Source organism: Adiantum capillus-veneris, chromosome 20 (assembly GCF_014529385.1).
Source record: "Adiantum capillus-veneris isolate H3 chromosome 20, ASM1452938v2, whole genome shotgun sequence".
Classification (NCBI taxonomy): Eukaryota; Viridiplantae; Streptophyta; class Polypodiopsida; order Polypodiales; family Pteridaceae; genus Adiantum; species Adiantum capillus-veneris.
This window is the reverse complement of record NC_140950.1, coordinates 116,080,110-116,087,391: the sequence shown is the minus strand read 5'-3', so window position 1 is coordinate 116,087,391 and position 7,282 is coordinate 116,080,110.

The window sequence follows — 7,282 nt, the reverse complement described above, 5'->3', positions numbered from 1 at the left end:
CCATCCGGCACGAACGGGTAACTGTGCCCATGTAGATTGATGACTATAGCTGTGGCTGGGGAACTTGTTTGAATGCCCTATTGCTCCTCAGTCAAATTTTGGATGTATCGAACATAAGTAATCGTGCTGTTTCATTGTTTGCTGCAATGTTTGTATGCAGCAATATCTTTACTTACTTTCCTATTATCACGCTTCTACGAGAACTTCAATTACATAACTACACCCCCAACGATGTGCGACACATTTTTGTAATGGCCATCCAACATATTATAATCTCGGTAAACAGACGCACAATAGAGGAAGGAGCGAGAAATGAGGAGCTCGAACAAGCTCGCGTTAACAAAATGACGCAGCGCTATAATCATACTCAAGAAGATGTTCGAAATATGTTAGAAGCAATAAATCAATATTATGCGGACGCCACAGAAGTAGAGGAATGGGCTACACGTCGACGGCAAGAGCAAGAACAAAGGGAAGCTTCACAGATGCAAGATGCATGGGAAGCCATGGAAGAGGCCCATGATTTCGAGCGACGCGAAAGGAGGCCCGAGACCAGTGTCCGCAGAGGTAGAAGTAGGAGCAACCGGAGGAGAGGGCAAGGGACCAGTGGTAGAAACCAGAGGAGAGGACAGGGGACCAGTGGCACAAACCGGAGGAGAGGACAGTAGCAGGGAAAGGGAGATATTTACTTGTATAAATCTTAACAGAAACAACACAATACGTAAAGTTTTGAGACAATCAAAATACATTTTTGAAACATTGTTTGACCGCCACAAAATGTCTCTGCATTAGTCATTTTGAAGAGTACATCATGGTTTGCATGGCATCAAAGCTCTTTCCGTGCACAAGGTATGTGACCTAGCTTCCGGTGTAGGCAATTAAGTGAAGTGTATTTGTGAGTGACTCCTTGCACAATGTTGTTTTCTCCTTGAGTCTTGGAATCTAAAAAGAAGAAAAAGTTAGATTCTGTCTTAATGTATTGAAGACAATCAAAATTCATCCATTTAGTAAGCACCTTTCTATTGTTGAGACTGAATGCATACAATTCCGGCAAAAGTGGAAGTTCTTCACATGTAAGATCTACCCTGAGCTGTGCAAGAGTTGTGCTTGACATTGTCTCCATCACAGTAAGTAGGTTGTCTCGAAAGTAGAGCTCCATTGATAAAGGAAGCTATACTCTGTATCTTGGTCGAGTGGAATAAGCTATCCACTAAGAAGATGATATCTAATATAGTAAAACGACACTAAGAAATTTTGAGAGCTTATAATGAACTTGCAAATTATGGACTTCTTTTGCAAAATACAGATTTTTCTCTGTGATTGTTCCTATCCCAATTATCATCTAAAAAGTCCAAACAACTCTCAGACTTGCAAATGAACATTTTTGTGGTAGTTCTTATTTGCTCATCGAAGAAAAAATCTACAAACACTTCAAGAGTCATAAATAGTGCAAGCCGAAGTATTTTTGTGGCAATTGAATACTTGAGGGACTTTTGTATATCCTGAAACAACTTATTCCTAAAGCTTTCACTAGTTTCCAAAGCTAGCAAGGACCAATCCTTGCTGTCAAATGATGGAAGTGACAAAGGAGCTACATGACCCCAACCAATGGAAGTTCTCGGTTCCACATATGAAATATCATAAGACAATATTCCATTATCTGCAAGTTCCTTGTGTTGTCTTCCTCGGTACATTTGCTCACCAATAAATCCATGGAAAGCATCAAAATCCCAACTATGCTCTCAACTGGTTGCCAATTTGTCCTATTTCATGGATAAATATCTGAAACATACCAAAGATGATATCCACCACTTAACCTTCGAATATAATCATGCACTAAGCGAGATACTCAAAATAACTTACAGTTGGGTCGATGCCTTGGAAAACTTGGAGGAGATGTTTGCAACCTTAAGTTTGCATGCTGGAAAGCATGTTGTATGAGGATCTCCTTCACCCGCTTGCTTTGTGTACACACTTTAAACTCTTTAACTTTTCCCTTGAAAGCCTCCACGAAATCATTGCGTTGCCTCCTCTTCCTCCTCCTAGTTTACAGTAGAACCCAACTTCCGATAGTTATTCGAGATGGTATCCATGCTTGATCATCTGTAGTATAACTGCTAAAAATGCTAACAGAGTCAATGGTAGTGCTAGGCCTTCGAGAAGTAGTCATGGTGTGCACTAGAATACATAGAAAGGTTAGCACAAATATGAAAAAGGGAAGAAGTTTTGAGAGGGAATAGAGCTACTCAAAGTCATATTTGGGCGGGAACAAAGATACTAGATAGAGTCTTCAATGAAAGTTATGAAATTCCTCGGTACATAGTTAGTACAACTTACGGTGTGAGTGGGATGAAAACACACATAGCGCCTCTATAACAACCCGACACACACTCTTGGACACACACTATGGGGCACCACTCGGCTTACACAACACACCTGGCCGAGATAGGGAACACATCTCTGGAGTGAGAGGAGAGAGACTATCCACTTGCCCACTCCACACACACACACACACACACACACACACACACCCAAAAAACTCAGTTCAAAAGAGGATAATTTCTGATGTTTAGATACAATTGAGCTTGGGCCAAAACCAATGGGGCAAATAACTCACACAATATGGGTAAAAGATACCAGATACAATCACAAATTGGAGGAGAAGCTTCGCTCATAGGAGAAACTTACACAGCCAAAATAGCAGAAAAAGAGTGAGGAATTTGGCAAAATGGACAGTGCCATCGCGTCCGGAATGGCCCAAAACCCCAGTCTACAATGTCAAAGTGCTCAAATCCGACATCGGATGAGCAGTTTACGACCAAAACAGGCTCCAAAAACCCCAAAAACACACATGCGGCTGTTCCTCCTCTCTTCTCCACGTTTTTTTTGGTCTTCTCTCATTTTTTTCAGTTCCCACACTTAGCTTTATTAGTTGGGCACCCTTGGCCTTTTAGTTGACCTCAAACGGACCCCGAACAGGCCAAAAACTGACCTCGCAGTGCATAGTTGTCACCTTTTTGCATCATCCGTACACCTGGCACTCAACATTTTTCAATAATGCGTCTCATGACCACGTGAAGTGGCCCCAAAAATTGATCCTCATGATGAACTTTCTGCATAAGTATCACAAGAAAACACCCACGTTGTGTCCGTACTTCTCCGCGTGCAAGTATTGACCCCATTCGGCCTCCTGACGCCACTAGATGCCATCTGACGCATCTGCTTACCTCATGTCATCGGCCCATGGATAGCTTCCTCAAGAAGTTTTACGCGCTACCAACTCCTCCTTATTGTAGAAAAAACACACTGGTACTGGTAATAGTGAAAATCGCTGCACTATGTACACCCTGTCCTACCTGTACACACGTGGGCCCCACGTAACCACCTGGCTATGAAAAATGGGCAATTCTTTATTTGATGCACCATGCATGGATATGTACATATGCACAATCTCTTACTCCAAAAAACTCCTGACATAATTTTCCCATCCCGTAGCCTGCTAGATCATTCATGATCAGCAACAACAAAAAGAGATATGAAGCTCGCCTCATCACAGGTCTCCTCATCCCTCACAGACATCACTTGCTCCACAGACAGCTCATCCTCCTCCACCATCATCAATCTAGCATGATACAATTTAATATGCAATCCCTTTACCCTTGGCTTATGTAGAACCCCATCCAGGTTAGCCAACTAATATGTACCATTCGAGAAACACTCCACTACCTTGAAAGGGCCTTCCCACTTAATTTGAAACTTCTTTTGGAAGGTGTTGTCGAGCTTACTGTTGTAGCGCAAAACCAAGTCATGCTTCTTGATACCCTTACTTTTGACCTTTTCATTTATCTTTGCCAAAGACTTATCGTGCATCTGCCCATAATGCTCCAATGCGCTCATCCTATCCAACTGAACCTCTTGTAACTGCAAGAGCCTCTCTTTTAATGCATCACTAGGCGGCCCAAGAAACTTCTCTAAGATCTTGACCGTAGGCAACTCTACCTCCACAGGCAATAGTGCTTCCTTTCCATACACCAAATGAAATGGAGTAAACCTTGTACCTGTCTTCACCGAAGTACGGTAAGCCCATAATGCACTAGGCAATTCCAAATCCCAATTCTTTCCTTGGTGCTCTGTCACTTTCGAAAGAATTTTTACCAACTCACCATTGAATCTTTCATTTAAGCCATTACACTGCGGGTAATAAGGAGTGGTATGCCGGTGCCTAATCTTCATCTTTGCGCATTAGAAGTCTAGCAGTTTAGCTCTAAATCCTGGCCCCTTATTTGAAAGTAGCTCTAATGGCACCCCAAACTTGCAACATATTTCATTATACACATATTTTTCCACATCCTTTGCAGTGATCTGTTTTACTGCTATAGCCTCTGCACATCTAGAGAGATAGTCCACTGCCGTCAAGATATAGCTTTTGCCCCTGCTTGTGATAGGTAACGGGCCTATTGCATCAATCCCCCACTTTTCAAACACATCAAACGCCATAATGGTTTTTCGTAGCTCTGGATTCAACACTCTCTTCCCAAATGCTTGACACCTATTGCAAGACCTACACCAATGGTGAACATCCTTGTGCAAACTAGGCCATATATACCCCTCTTGCAAAATCTTATGCAAGGTGATCTTTAGAGCAAAATGGCCACCACATGTGCCTTCATGATTCTCTTCCAACACTCTGTAAAGCTCCTCCCGCCAAGGTACACGTCTCAACATGAGATCAGCCCCTTTCATGTATAAGACATCACCAATCAATTTGTACCTGGATGCTCTACGCACAAAGCCATACTTCTTAGACTTCTGAATCTCCTTTGGAATGATTCCTGTTAGCAAAAACTCCTCTTCTTGAGCCAAGCTTTCCCGGCCATGATAAAGTGGTAAAGTGGTCCTCAACAAAAATAGCTCCCCAATCATGCCTTGAGCTGCTTCATGTGCCTCTCCATTTAGAGCACGTTCAATGTGTCTAATGCTCCATGCTTCGAACTTTTTTAACAGGCCTTTAATTCTGAAGCACATTTCCTTCAATGAGGTGTTCTTTCTCTTCCACACACCCAGCACTTGCTTCACCACTAACAAGGCATCACCTTTTATGCTCAACCTTCGAACCCCATGCTTCAAACAAATGTGTAATCCGGCTTCCAAAGTAGCATATTCAGCCTCATTGTTACTATGAGCATCCAATTTGAACCCTCTCTTGCATACTAGCTTCCCCTCTGGATCATAAAGTGCTATACCCCCTGAAGCCGCATCATGGCTCTTTCTATATGAACCATCAAAGAACAACACATGTGCATTGCTGATCTGTGGCACTTCTTCAACTACCTTTCTCACCACCTCTTCCTTAACAATAAGGGGATTCTCCTTGTAGGTCAACAAATCAGCTAGGGTAGCCCTTGTACTATCTTCCACTAGAAAAGAGAACTCAAATTCTTGCAGCTCAATTACCCATTTCTTGACCACATTTGACATGTTAGTGCCATTGATTAACTCTGGCAAAAAGGCATAACTCGTCAAGAAAACAAAAGGTCGTGGTAGCAAGTAATGACGAAATCGTCGACAAGCAAATATTACACTGGCCATCACTAGCTCTACTTCTGAGAATTTTCTCTCTGCTACTAGCTTTACACGGCTTGCACAATACACTAGCCTCATATAATGGCTGCCCTTCCCCTTTTACAATAGCATGGCTCCAATGGCATCCTCCCCTACTGATGGATTTACATAAAACACTTGCTCCCAATCAGGAGCCTGCATGGCTGACAGAACCCCTAACACCTCTTTGACCTCTTGAAACACCTCTTCACACTTGTCATCCCATTGCAATGGATCATGCTTTGCCACTTGCTGTAATGGATAAAGAAGCTGCAAAGACAATGGAATAAACCGTGCCATGTACTTCACTTTGTGTATGAAGGTTGCCAATTGCTTTGTACTCGTAGGTGATGGAAGAAGAATAATAGACTTAACCTTGTCTGGATCAGCCTCAATGCCATTTTTTGACACCATGTGGCCCAATAACTTCACCCTTGGCTGTGCTAGATGACATTTCTTGGGATTTAGTTGTCCTCCATATTCATCATATCGAGCCAACACCATCTGCAACTTCTCATGATGTTCAACCCTACTGCTGTATACACAGAAGTCATCCATAAAAGCTTTAACAGAACTACCTATGAATGGTGCCAACACACAATTTGCTCTCTCTTGATAGAAAGATGGTCCATTTTTCAACCCAAATGGAAATACTGTGTAGCAATAGTTGTCTTTGTGCGGTCTTTAAGAGCAATCTTCAATTGAAAATAGCCTGAAAAACCGTCACACACATTGTACCTCTCATAACCTGCCACTGAATCCAAGATCTAATCAATGAATGGAAGAGGATATGGGTTCTTCTTAGTGGCTGCATTTAAGGGTTTAAAATCTACACAAATTCTCCACTTCCCATCCTTCTTTGGACTGACTACAACTGGACTCACCCATTCTGTGGTCTCCACAGGGACTACGAACCCTGCCTTCAATTACTTGTCCACCTCTTCTCGCAAGGCTTCCGTTCGCTCTTGAGCCATCCTTCTTAGCCTTTGCCGCACTGGTTTAGCACCTTCTTTCAGCTCTATATGCATCTCTTCACCCTTGAACCCTCTGATCTCTTCATATGAAGTAATGAACAAATCAGGAAAACTAGCCAACATTTGCAAATATATCTCCTTCTCCATAGTTGAGAGGTCTCCACTGATCATTTGTGTCATCAATTCCTTCTTCTTTGACAATTCAACCTCGGTGTGCATCAGCCCTGCAATCACTTCATAAGGCCCTTTACTTTCATCTTCAACTTCATTCGCAAATGCAACTAAACCAGACTCCTGGATTTATTTATCCATCAAAAGAAATGCAACATTAGCATCCTCATCACTGCTGGTAGTGTTATCACTGTCCTCATCTGTCACCGTGGAATAGTCTTCATCACTAGACTCATCCTCATCTTAGTAAAGCTCCTCTAATCATTTCCTTATGTCCATATTATAAAGCTTCTTGGTACCTGTCTTTCCATAGAGGCTAATCGTACCATGTCGCCAATCTTGAACAGCTCCCACTGCACGTAACCATGGTCTGCCCAGTATAATAGGATATGCTCCCAACCCTGCTGGCATCACATGAAAATCAACCACTTCCTTTGCATCATATGCCTCCACTTCTAAGCTCTTTACAACACCCAAGCATTTTACTTTTTGATGGTTTGCCAATCTGATCCGAAAACATGACACCCCAGCCACTG